Consider the following 13,744-nt stretch of genomic DNA (forward strand, 5'->3'; position numbering starts at 1 on the left):
GATCCAGGAATGTTTTTCTCACTCTTTTTTTTTATTTCTCAGGGAATAATGTATGTTTTTTGTTGAAAAAAAATCAGACGTAATTGGGTGGCTGGTATCAATGAGTGGATCCTAGATCTGGGGAGCTTAAATCATCGTTAAGTAGTTAAGGGTGTTTTAAAATTTAGAGCGGTACAGGGCTATCGAGCTTGATATTGGATTCGGCTTATTAGGGATTCAGTGATGCTTTTCAGAGGGGCGACCATCTTTTCTACATCAGAGGGTTTTTACTAACGATCGCCTTATGAAGACAATCTTCCTTACTGAACCGAAGCAGAGTAACTGTGCTGCTCTAAAACTCTTCCCAAAAAAATCTAGAAAAGAAAAGAAGTAGAATTAAAATGAATATAAAATGTTATATTTATATAGTAAACCAAAGCTAAAGACATGCACTCATGATTCTCCTTATGTTCTCTAGTCCTTCTCACTGCTCTAATACAGTGCATCAAACACACATATAAAGCAGAAACTGTGAAAATAATCAGTATAAGATAAGAAACACAAGTGATCCATTAAAATGTCTCATGCACTTTCTCCTCCCTTCACAATGACGCCTTTTATCCAGGCTGAAGACTGCCAAGGTCCTGCCCGGGTCCTGACCTGCAGACCTTCCACTCACAACCTCCCAAACAACAGCTGGCATCGACGAAAGGGTGGGAGATAAGGGAGGAGAGGAAGGGAGGAGAGGAAGGGAGTGTGAAGGAGGGAAGGAGGGAAGTAGATAGTCGAGGAGGAGGAGGAGTGGAGGGATGGAGATGCAGAGGAGGTAAGTAAAACAACACATACTGTGAGGAAAAAGATATTTTGTTTTGCCCACATCCTCTTTGTTTGTTCGAGTTTTTTCCTCCTAAACTTTATTTAAAAAACGCCCTTAGAAATTACGTACCAGTAACTCATAGTGTGATCGAGGACCTACGTTTTGGATTGACGACCACAGATTTTATTATGTTTCTCTTACAGTCGACTTACATCTCAGACAGCCCTAAAAGGCAAAGTGTAAAGGAGTTTTTAGAGAGATTGAGTTGAAGGTGGAGCTCCAGCATCCATTTTGAGATAAGACAGAGCTGGGTATTATACCCGAAGTATAGGAGAAAATAGTGATCTTACAAGTGAATGAACAGCAGCTCTCTGTCCAGTCAGAAAACATACAGTTGTTTTCTTAAGCTGAAGCAGAACTGGCCTCACAGAATATCACTAAATCTCCACAGCGTCCAGAGCCTTGACTCAATGTGAGCTTTGTCCTCAGCATCAGGGAGGGGAAGGTGAGTCTGGGCTGCCTGAACCTTGACCTTTGAACCTGGAGGTCACATGTCCCTGGAAGCCATTTTTTGAGGCCCAAAACTACACAGGGCAGCTGGGAGGTCTTCACCTCAAACAACAGAGAGAGTACAGAGTTGTTTCAAAAGTGTTCCTCAGAGGTCGAAGACTGAACAGCACAACGTTGTGTTTCACGGTCCCGACATTCCCACCCATCCACCCTCTGCTCGACGCTTTCTTCTCCTACTTCTTCTCCACAGAGACCACATCTTTAGTTAGTACACGATTTGAAGATTGAAACACTGAGATGTCAAACTAACCTTCAATATCTGCAAAGGCCCTCTCTAGAGCCAGTGTTGAGTTTGGTCCTTTCTGAGCTACTGTAGATGGTGTCAAACATGCTGGACTATACTTAGGTTTCAAATTTGGAGCTTTCAATCATCTCACATGAGCTGATCTCACAGGATTTGTTGACGTGGGGTTCAGATACGAGACTGAATATCAAATGTATGAAATCTTTAAGCTTTATTCTGCCACTGTTGGTCCTAACAGGCCTCTCCTCGCTCCTCTTCTTGCTGTGACAGCCTGAGAAAGGTGAGTATGGTGTGTTTGACCTTTTGACATGCACAAAGGTCACGTGTCCCCAGAGGCTCGGACCTGAGCAGTGCAAATGAAGGACACTGACTCAGGATCGAGGGTTTGACCGGGCACTAATTTTTGGTTACTGATGTATTCAGTCTGGATGTTTAAGCACAACTTTCCCCTCATTTCTCCTCTAGAGTGTTTCATGAAACGTTGTCTGAAACATGAAAGGGCGTCCATGTGTTTGACCCTTGGAAAAGCAAACAATGGGCCTCAGGTAGAACAGATTTCCACTGGAGCCTGCAGTGCAACATCACCTGTAACATGCGGTGGAAACACAGCGTAAGAGACTTACAACCAACCTGAAGCTTATGTCCTGTTTCGCTTCACTGGAAATGTCTCAACCTGATGTCAAATCTTCTCTATACGTGAAGATGAGATCAGAGTAGGTGGATATCAGCAGCGTGCAGTGTGTCGTACAGGTTATTAGGACCGGAGGAAGCATGTAGCTGCGGCACCATTTAAAACACAGATGCAAAGAGGAAGTTTCCATCACAGAACTGTGAAGCTCTGACAGGCTGAGAGTTTGTGAATGGGGCTTAGACTTATCTCACTGAGCACAGTGGTGTGGCTTTACTGCTTGACTTGTCCATATCCTGACTGAAAGGCCGGCTGAGAAAAGGAAAGTTGCATCACAGAATTGAAACATTATGAGGATCTGTGAGGGATTTGGTTTTGTTCATTGTTCACTTAGAGCCCCGTGGCTTGACTTAACTGCTTGAGTTGGACTTTTCGTTAGCTGGTCACTTCCGACGAGCGATGCCTGGACCACCCAGACATCAGATTAGTTATGCTGCGAGGCTGCGCTGCGTCATCTCTGATCTGAGCTAAAAAAAGGTTTAGGAGCGAGTCCTTTTGTGTTCATGAGAACACGTCCTTCGATCACGTACTGTAGTCCTTGTTGTCGACTTCTTGAAGCTATATTGCCACCAAGAAACTATCTAATGAACGCTGCTGCAGCCGGCGATGCCATGTTTCTTAATGTCAAGTTTGTCCAAGCAACAGTAACGAAGGGGGGCGGGACTTAGGATCCGTCAGTTAAGTATCAATTGAGTATAAGACAATAAATATTACCTCTGAATATCTTTTATTTTCTTAGCTTTTCTGCATTCAACAAGAATTGGTTACAGAAGAGCAGCATATTAAAGTTAAATTTTAATGTTTTCGTCTCTGTTTCTATGATTTTCCTCTGGTTTTCTCACTTTGTCCTATATTTCCATCACACTTCAGTACAAACACTCGGAGGCTTCGTCCTCCAGCTTCCTCCCGTTGACCACGAAACAGTATATAGACGTCGTGGCTCACGCAGAAACACAAGGCTGACATCCTGCTGCGAATAATGTGCTAATTAGATTTGGCCCGTGGTTGTTGCCGTAATCAAATCTATCCGGTGCTGCAGGGCCGAGAGGCTGAAACCTGATCTGAAATCCAAAATATGCACTTGGACCGTTTCTCCAATCTGTTTCCTCTCAAGTCCTGGCACGCTGCGCTGTCTGTCCACTCCAAGTGTGTGTGTGTGTGTGCATGAGAGAGAGAGTATGCTTTACATGTGCATTTATTAACGTGAGCATATGGATTTGTGCACCTTTTCCATTCTCATTTTTTTGTTCTTTCCTACTGTGCTCTAGGTTTTTCTACTTCTGATAGCACATCCTGTTCTGTTCTACTCTTATATTCAACTAATCAACTCAATTAAATTAATCAATTTAGCTCTGCTAAGCTACCTTCCCGCTCAGTTTGGCTTTACTCACTTTTATTCCCCTCTGTCTCAGTTCATTCTGCTCTACTAAGCTCTTGGTGAGTTCTGTTTAGGGGGTTAATGGAGAAAAGTAGGAAACTACAGCCATGCTAGCAGCTCTGTGAAGCGGCATCTACTGAGGCACAGCTGAATGCTAATGTTAGCACAGGCTCACAATGTGAGTGCTAATGGTGCATTACGTTTACTTGGACGTCAGAGCTGGATGTGACGTCACACCCGAGTTGACCACGATCCATAAGCGGTCAGAAAACCACTTTTAGTCTGATTAGCCACTGTTAGCTACTGAAGAAGTTGTACTACTACTAGAAGTTGGACAGTACTGTGAGTAAGACTGATTTATTGAAACAGAAATAAGACAGAAGTGCTAATAAACAGTATTTTTCTACAGATCTCACAGCTGTTGATGCGCAGAGCAGCCATCTTGGATTTTGAGGTTGGGGTTGGTTGGTTAGTTGTCTTTTTGGCATATTAGTTGAGCATTTTAGCATGCTAACATTTGTTAATTAGCATTAAACACAAATAACAGCTTTTGAATGATAGAAATATCATTACTTTAGTCGGAAACTCAAAGTAGTGGACTAATTAAAAGTCTTACATGATTATGTCAGATGAGTTTTAGTTTAAAACATTAAAAAATTTACTAAAATTATCAACAGAATTTTAAAAAAGTTAGCATGCTAACCAGCTAGCTCCTAGTCACTTTGTACTTCAAGAGATGACACAGTAGACAAGATTCAACTGGTGGTCCGAGCTCCCAGTCCGAGGCAGAGTCAACTCATACGACCGCTAGCTGCACCACAGCTAACTGGTCTAACTAGCTACAGTTAGCAGCAGTTAGCAGTTACTCTGGTGATATGCTGCCCCCTATTTGGTCGGAGTATTCATTGGACAGGCGGCCATACTGCACCTTTTTAAGAGATCAACAGTGTTTTAAAATAAAAAATAGACATAACATGAATATATCACTATTTCTTATTATCGTGTGAGCCTTCACATTTATACTGGGAACTAACCTCAACCTCCAGTTTGGGAATAGTCCACATATACATATATACATGCCAATATATTGTCATTTTGCTTCAAGAGTTTTTTTTTACTGCAAACTATAATGTACATAAGTATTTGTAGTTTGGGTAATACAATATTAATATATAATGTGTATATAATAATCTATCATTTAACATATATTTTGCAAATATTATTAGATAACATACTGTACTTTTGTCATACCAATTATCATATGTTGTAAAAATATATTTGTGAATATACTGTATAGATAATATATAATTTAATACATTGAAAGTACATTATAAAATATATATTTCAATACATATGAATCTGTGTCAACTCTTTCAATCAGTTTAATGTGTAATTACAAGGTGAATAGATTAATTTGCACAAATAATAATAATAAAAACTAGAATGTTAAAATATTGGATCTACATATATGTAAAATATATTTCTGTTGCATAAGGGCGACTGCGCTGCTCTACAGTAATGTATGTTCAGGCTGTAACAGAGTCTCCAGCTGACTGTGCTGTGGATCCACCTGTTCCTTGTGCTCAGAGCTGCTTCCTGGTCCGGATGTGGGAACGTGAGAATATGGATGACTCTGCAAGGAAAACAAGTTTTTTTTTCTTTAATCGGAAGAGTCGGTCTTATTATCCTCCGGATGGGTTTCGTGGTGGAATGTGGCAGAGCTGGAATTTTGTGCCTCAAATATCTGGGGAACAAAGGATGTGCTCACATCTTGTGTTTTTGTTGGCTTTGTTTTTCCTGTGTTTTTGCTGTTAAATGTGGTTTGGGGCTTCGTGCTTGGTGGGTGCACAAACTCAACCCAATAAAAATAAAATGTGAGTGTCTGTTAATAGCAACAAATCTCACTTTCCTGTGAGTCACCTCATTCAGTCTTTTAAGAGCCGAAAACAGAAACACAGGCAGGATGTTGTGGGGTAAATATGAGGTGTTTAGTGGTGGATTGTTTGAAGAGAAGAGCTGCGGAGGAAAACTTTCCAATAATGATTTCCTATTCCAAATATATCCATTAGATCTGTGAGAGAATTGAGCTACATTTATATAATTATGTGCATTATAATCTGGATACAGTGCTGGATTGATTTTAAATAAATGTAATCAAACAGTTTGTTTAAATTATAGGGGACAGTGCATCTTAGACAAGCATGACATTTTAGCCAAACAGCTAATCTGCAGCTCATTCTGATGTCCCAACACAATTAAAACATGACAAATAATAAAAAAGTATTAGTCGGTAGAGCTGCACTTTAAATATGACATTTTCAAACCAACTATACACAACTTTTTTCATACAATTTCAGTTTCCTACACATTGTGTGATATTTTCATAGTTTTGTCAAACATTTCAACCCATCAGCGCCGCAAAAATAGGCGTTTTCACCATCTGTGTCGGCAGCTTATTATGACCCATATTTACATTTAACAAAAACATGGCAGCTTGGTCAGTGGATTTCTACATCAATGTATGACGCTCTACCTTCCTCTCTAGCATCAGTTTTGCAACATCCAGTTAGACAAACGTTTCACATATTATGACATTTTGACTTTTGGACTTTTATTAATGTTGTCTAACGGTCTCTGTTTGATTAGATTTAGGCTCCAAAACTCCTCGGTTAGGTTCAGGAAAAGATCATTCCTCGAGTCGAAACAATAACTGTCCAGGCGACTAGTTGACGCATTAGGGGTGATGAAGGGCTGTTCAATTCCAACTTTGACTGTTGAACTGCTGTAATTAGTGTGGTCAAGTGCATTGAAGGGTTATCAGAAAGATTTCAGGTGCAATGACTTTCGCTCACCACAAAATCACGTCCTTTAGATGCTCTGGATAAACTGCTGGCTTCTTTACGGTTTGCCTGATATCTCTGGTTTGATGCCCCATCAGATGTCAGTGTGATCCCAGATCTCAGTTATTACTGTGGTGAATACAATTTTATAATAACTAATAGAAAAGGCGTACAATAATATTAAAAGTCGAAATAAACTAGAATTATCCTGATTATCCAACCAGTATCATTGTCTTTATCAAGACGTGTACATGACAAGTGACATACTGGAGGTGCTCAATGAAGAACCAGATGTTGTTAAGACAAAAAACAAAGAGACACAAACAGATAAAGAGAAAAATGGAAATAAAGGGCTAAAGAGGGAGTGTTGTTGCAGGTTTCTACACTGGGCTTGGGGGTGGAGGTGGTGGGAGGAACAGATTATGCAGAAAACCACTTCCAGAGGAAGTGTGTTTTAATGCTGACAGCGTTCCTGCGGAGGCTGTTATGCTAATCTGCCCCCCTTGTTAAACAGTGAAGAACGTCCACGGTGGAAGAGGGGAAATGCACCATGAAAACCTATAGCTCCGGCCAGCAGAGAGAGGAGGGGAGAGGGGGGAGAGAGGGAGGATACAGTGCAGAGGAAGCACACAGGAAGCAAACACGGCATGTTTTTTATCCCTCCAATGCCAACGCTGCTGCACTCTTACCCCACTCTGACCCGTCTGAGGGGGGTGACATCTTGTTTTCAGTGTGGGATTGCATCCGCCCCACCGCCCCCTGCACCACCTCCGCCCACATGCACACACAAACACACACACACATTTCAGCACCACACCAGATTTTACAGCTGGATGAAGAGCATCAATGGGAGCAGTGAACAAGTGGCCAGACAATGGACACGGCGTCCAGGCCGGCACGCCAACCCAGGATTTCCTGGCTTACACCACAAAAAAAAAAAAAAAAAAAAAAGGGAAAATTGACAGACCCTTCGAGCTGCACAACAAAGAATGAAACTCTTGTATGTACCAGAAAAAAGGGGCATGTTGGGTAATCTCACAATCCAGGCGAGTGGTGTTGGTATCAGTTTGCAGGTTGCAGAGGGCAGATACCAGGTGGTTTGTTTTTCACCGTCATTGTGAGTTACTGGAAAGGGTCCGCCTGCCCCCGGACCGGGCAGCTCAGTCAGTCTGACACAACAGGGCTTAAAAAAGCAAACAGAGGCAAAATGAGCGGTGCCTTCAAACGCGAGCGCCACCCCGACATCAAACAGTCTGAATCTGACCCAATCCTCCCTTTCACTGTCGCATGAGCCTGCATGGAAGCTGTCAGGCCTCGTTAACGGAGAGACGCCCACCGCCAGCCTGTCTGCCGTCCCAACCGTCTGACCGCCCGACTGTCGGCTGGTCTGTGCAGCTTTCTGTCTGACATCTCAACCCTCTGTCTGACTGTCTGTCTGTCGCCGGATTTCTGTTTGTCCTGCACCCCGGCACACAGCTTGTCCCCGAAGGAGCGGAGCATAAAGGTTTGCCCCGACAGTGAAAGCTAAAGGGCAAAATGTTAAGGATTACAGACAGATTAGGGGGGCAGGAAAGGACCAAACACATCAGATCAAGACGAGGTTAAAGTCGCTCCATGCACAGTTAGTGTGTATCAGTTTATCAGTTTGAAATCCAGGTTGATCAGACATGAATGTTGGTGCAACACTGTGACTACAGCGAGGAAAAAGGTCCATTTTGTGGTTGGAGATCAGGTTTATTGGTTTATTCGAGGAGACGGGGGACATTAATCCACATTAAAACATAAAACATTATAATCTAAGTAGCCAAAACCAGATTAGATTCATTAGAGTTTGTTTTCTTGCATCAAAGATTTTGAGCAAGCAATATTTTGGTGCAACTTTTTAAATTAAATACACTTTTTTTTCCTGTAACTACTTGTTTTGTCAACACCGTCACACAACAAAAAGCTAATAACGACTATTTACTTATATTTAGAGCTTAAAAATGTCGACAGCATTTTGTACTCATTAAGAACACACGACACAAAGTGCAGCTGAGGCTGAAGAGAAAAACACATTAAGGGTCAGTGCTGGCCTAAAGATGAGAAGCAAGTTTGTGACCCCCTTCCTTGTTGCCACCACTGAGGTGCCCTTGAGCAAGGCCCTTAACCCCAACCGATCAGACTGTGGTAGTACTGAGCAGCGTCTTGAACAGGGTCATTGGCACCTTTCTGTCTGCCACGGCTAATATATTTGTTAGCAAGCACAGTTTTTGTGAGTGTTTTGGGAAAACCTATCCATGTGTTGCTCAATCAGCAGCATTATTCATTCAACTGTGACACATGACACAAAACCTCCCTCCCTCAAGTGATACTCACTGTTTCCTCTCACCTTTGATTTCCTGAAAACCCGCTCTGAGTCCTGTGATCTCCTGAGGAGCAGAGCATCAGGGATTCCCTCATCCTTCCTGCCCTCCCTTCCTCTCCTCATCCTTCACTTCCTCCTCCTCTTTGCAGGGGGACATAAGCCTCTTATCGGCGGGCTTCAGGGAAGCTGAGTGGCTCGCAAACTGTTTAAAATGTATTGCTCTCTCACGTATGGCTTTGTAGGAGAGGGATGCTTTTTTTTTTTATCTGTGTAAACAAGATTAATTTGAATTTGAAGTGGTGTGTGCAGACTGAAAAATCCAGAAAACTACAATACAGCAGATGACAGATGATATTTTAGATCACTAAAACAAGAGGATCCTTTAAAACTGATCATCTACCAGTGCTGATAAAGTTGAAAAGAAAGCAGCGTCCTCCTCCTGTCGTATAAATCCGGCCTTACAGGTGGCTCAGTCTCGCCCCAGGGAGGTGAAAACTCTCCCTCGGAGAGTAACGGAGGCAGACAGAGGAGGTTTTTGTGCTGAGGGGGAAACGAGAGAAGCCGCCGATTACCAGCACCAAAGGCAAAAAGATCCCTTCATTCTTAAAACCCCCGAGCGAGGCTCTGAGGCCCAACATGCTGCTTTTATCCCTCTTGATTTGAAACACAAAAGCTCCTCATGAGCATGACTCTGAAGGAGAGGTGGAGGAAGCTGTGGAAAAACTCTTAATTGCTCAAAGTAGAAAAAAATGATCTACTCTTTAAATTAATTATCGAAATGTTCTGTTCTCTAGTTGTTACGACTTATTTCTCCTTCAAATGAAGCTTTATTGACTCCACATGTGATCAGGCAGGTTTCAAATTGATTTGTTAACCTTATTTTTAATAACTTAACTTATTGATAACCCCAACCAGCCATTTTCTGTTATGCTTAACCTCCATCCGACTTCACCTTAATCCCAATCGGACACTTAACCATAACCTAACCTAAGCTTAATGGTGAAGAGTCAGGACGAAGGTTTTTGCGACATCTCTTTTAGACGTCTTTTCAACGCTCACCCTTGATGTCACAGCGACATACAGGGATCAGAAGGAACGTTTTTTTAGGTCATGTTACAGCCGCCAAAGTTTAAAATGAGTTTCTATGACGGCGAAATGTTTTACTCCATACAGCAAAAGCTACAGGCTGGAAACAAATCTCCAGTCTCAACCTCAACGTGTAGCTTTAGCTGCAAAAAGATTTATTTTCTTTTTTCTTCCCATGTTGTTTATATTTTAATGACTTTATTGTCATCCAGGTTATGTAACGCAGACCCAGATAACAGCTTCCTGAGGTATAACTGGATAACTGTGTAATCCTGCTTCCTGGAGCCTCGTCCCCTCCACCCCCCAGGTGAGGGAGCGATGCTCGGCACAGCGAGCGGACATCCGCACACCGTCATCCTGCGAGGGGGGGAGGGCGGTGACCCGTGTCTCCTTAAACGGCCAGAGGTCAGCCAAAACAGAGGTGTTGGATTCAGACGGGGCTTCATTTCAGCGCAGTGTGTTCAGAGCTTCGCTGAGCTCCGACCTGCAGCCTCCTGAAAGGACGTCATTGTTCTGTATGAATCTGGAAACCTCCTTCACTGTTTTCACTTTCGTTTAAGGCGAATAGTCTTGAGGAAAAGGCTTCTGGTTATGACTGAACAAAGTCTAAATCTTAAAAAACATTGTGATTCTTGATTCTGAGTCTTTTTTTTTCATAATTTCAAGGTAAATACCAATTAACTCCATGTTTTGAGACTTGGGCAGACAACAGTTTATTTGAAGTATGCTAACGAATCTTAATGTCAGTTGGACTTCAGAGGCCGCAAAGAAGTATCAACAAAAAAATTTACATGAACCTGCAATAAATTATTTTTTTCTGGCCACTTGGGGGCGACAGAAACAAACTGTGAACACAACATTGACACATCATCACAAAAAAAATTGCAGTGATTTATGTAAATAAGCCGATTAGCGCAGCAACTAACAAATCTTTTCCGGATCCATTAATCTGGCGATAATTTACTCAGTTAACTAATTCATCATTTGGTCGACAAAATCTTGATAAATAATGAAAAATGCTCTTCACCTTTTCCTACAGCGCACAGTGACATCTTCAAATTGTTTGTTTTATCCAACCAACAGTCCAACACCCAACATTAGTCCGGCTCTAACCAATGTTCTTTGACAGTTGAATCTGGTCATTTTGATTTAAACGGTAATAATATAATAAATTTGAGTTTACATGGTGCTTTGACAGACAGGAAGCTTAGCAGGATAAACAGAAACAAGCCCGAGACTAAGGAGAAGTTAAAACAAGAGGACAAAACACAAAATGTCAACACGAGTACATACAAATAAAATGATTTAGAGCAATAAATATGATTGATTTTTATTTTTGTGTCATATGCAGAGTGCCCAACCCCCAGTGGTTTACAAGACACCAAAAATGCTGTTGCAGTGGTCAAACAGTTTATTACAAAATGATAAATTATGTTGCAGCTCGGCTCTTAAACAAAACATTCTGCCTCCTCTCTCAGGCTTAACAAAAAAAGACCTCCAACAAAAAAGGTTCCCTTCCTGAAGCACAAGTTTTTCATAACCATCCAAAAGAAATCAGCATAAATGGAGGACACTTTAGTAGAAATTTCACCGAGCTCACACGACAAACACAGTCTGTCCTCCTCTGGAACGAACGGCACTAAACCTGCCGGTCTGCAATAAAAGAACGATAAAGAGACGACGTCACATCAGAGCAATTAGACACAGATAAGAAGAAAATAAACCAGAGCAGTCTCTGGATGTAGATATAAGCAGTGTTCAGTGGAAACAGCGTCCATGTTGTGTACGCCGTGTTCCTAAACGTGAAACATGATAAAATGTCAAAGCTTTAAAGATAAAGTCAGCTTCATTTGTTTCCTGCCCGTGTGGACGTCAACACGAGGCTCTCTCGCAGAGACTCGCTCCTTTACTCGGCTGTTCGGTGTTGCCGCGAGTCGTCTTCGTGATTCATTTGGTGTCAAAATGTTTGCTGGGAAACACGGGACAGACAGAGTTTAGAGGGAGCTGACTCAGCCTCCTGACCGCAGAGAAACAGTGCCAAAGCCGCAGTCAGACAACAGGTGAGCGGTTACGCTCTCAGGCACGTCTCATTGATATTCTAACCTATTGCACTTTCCCAGGCAGAGGACTCCCCTGTGGAAACACATTACTGCCTTACTGCTCCCCCCCCCCCCCTGCAGGCTTTGATCCTCTCAATGTGAAGCAGAGGCTGAACGGCCGTTAATGCGACCAGCGTGGCTCAGAGAGGAGACAGCAGGAGAGTGTATGTGCAAGTATCTGTGCACGTCTATGAGTGAGTGTGTGGAGGTGCTAACCTCATCAGCATGTGTTCATTTTCATTTATACCAAAAAAAAATTTCCTTTATTTTCCTTTATTTACTCTGGTGCTGTGAGTTTTAATTTCTTTAGTATTTGTTTGTTTTCAGTCCACGTTCAATAGAAAATATTTGTACTTAAACAATCTAGAGAGCAGTGGTGGAAACGTGGAGGGACATCAGGTCATATTGGATTTGATAGCCCATTAGCTAATGTTAGCATTTAACCTATTCCTAGCTAACTTAACTGTTTGATTTACTTCCAGGTTTAAACAAATGTGTCCAAGATATTGTAGAATTAATTTACGATGATGACGATGACGATTGACGATGGTAAAAATGGTCTGTGGTTAACGCCTACACGTGTTTATACTTTCAACTCACCACATTATCATTGGGACTTCTCTTAAATGAGTTTAATGATGTTTTGGGACGTGAAAATACTTAATATACTAATTCAATTTAGCTTTTTATCTCTAATCTTCTACATTTCAATGAACAAGCTTCCACTTTTTTGACTGTAAAAGGCTTCTGAGTGAGAATGCAAAGCCTCCGCATCTGGTGAAATAAATCAATCACAGCATGTCAGTGTTAATCATCAACAATTTAGTGTTTGGCCAGAAGTTAAAATGTTACTGATCGCCCCTTTAAGACTCTCGGGTCTCTGCTGGAAACAGTCAAATCTGAGACAGGAAACAGAAAACGGAAACATTCAGTTGATCCAGCTGTTTTCTCCCTTTCTCCCCTTCCTCCTCTATCTGTTTCTGCCTTCCCCCCCCCCCCTCTCTCTCCCTCCCTCCCCCAACTCCCACATATCAAGTGTCCGGGGGAGGAGAGGGGGGTGAGGAGGAGGAGGAGGAGGAGGAGGAGGAGGAGGAGGTGGGGGTTCAAACAGGTGTCTGACTGTCCCAGCAGCCTGCTGGTTGGTCTGCTACAGGTTTTACCTCGTGCTCCCAGCTGCTTTGACACGCACGCACGCACACACACACACATACACACACACCACCATTTTTTCCATCTGTCACAAAAATTAGAAGTAATCCATAGGAATTTTCAGATGTCATGGAAGGAGGTGTGTGTGTGTGTGTGTGTGTGTGTGTGTGTGTGTGTGTGTGTGTGTGTGTGTGTGTGTGTGTGTGTGTGTGTGTACTTTCACTTGTTGTAACCCGACCACCCGGCCACCTGCAGCAGACGGCTGAAAAACCCAAAGAAAAAAAAAAGACATGCTCTCTCTCTTTCTCACGCTATGTCTCTCTCTCTCTCTCTCACTGATATGCCCGTCGAAGCGATGTACAACATTTGCAGGGCATAGACAAAATAACGTAAACGCCTCATGTGAAGAGACAGGTTCATTTGTGAGTTGTTAGGACAGCCCCTCTGGACCGACTGCAGTGGACTCAGATCACCTGTGTGCAGGCTGTGGAGACTGGCTCCTAATTAACGAGTGAGAGCAGCCTGGGTCGTTCCCCTCCGAGCCAAC

The sequence above is a fragment of the Pagrus major genome, chromosome 13, assembly GCF_040436345.1.
Source record: "Pagrus major chromosome 13, Pma_NU_1.0".
Lineage (NCBI taxonomy): Eukaryota > Metazoa > Chordata > Actinopteri > Spariformes > Sparidae > Pagrus > Pagrus major.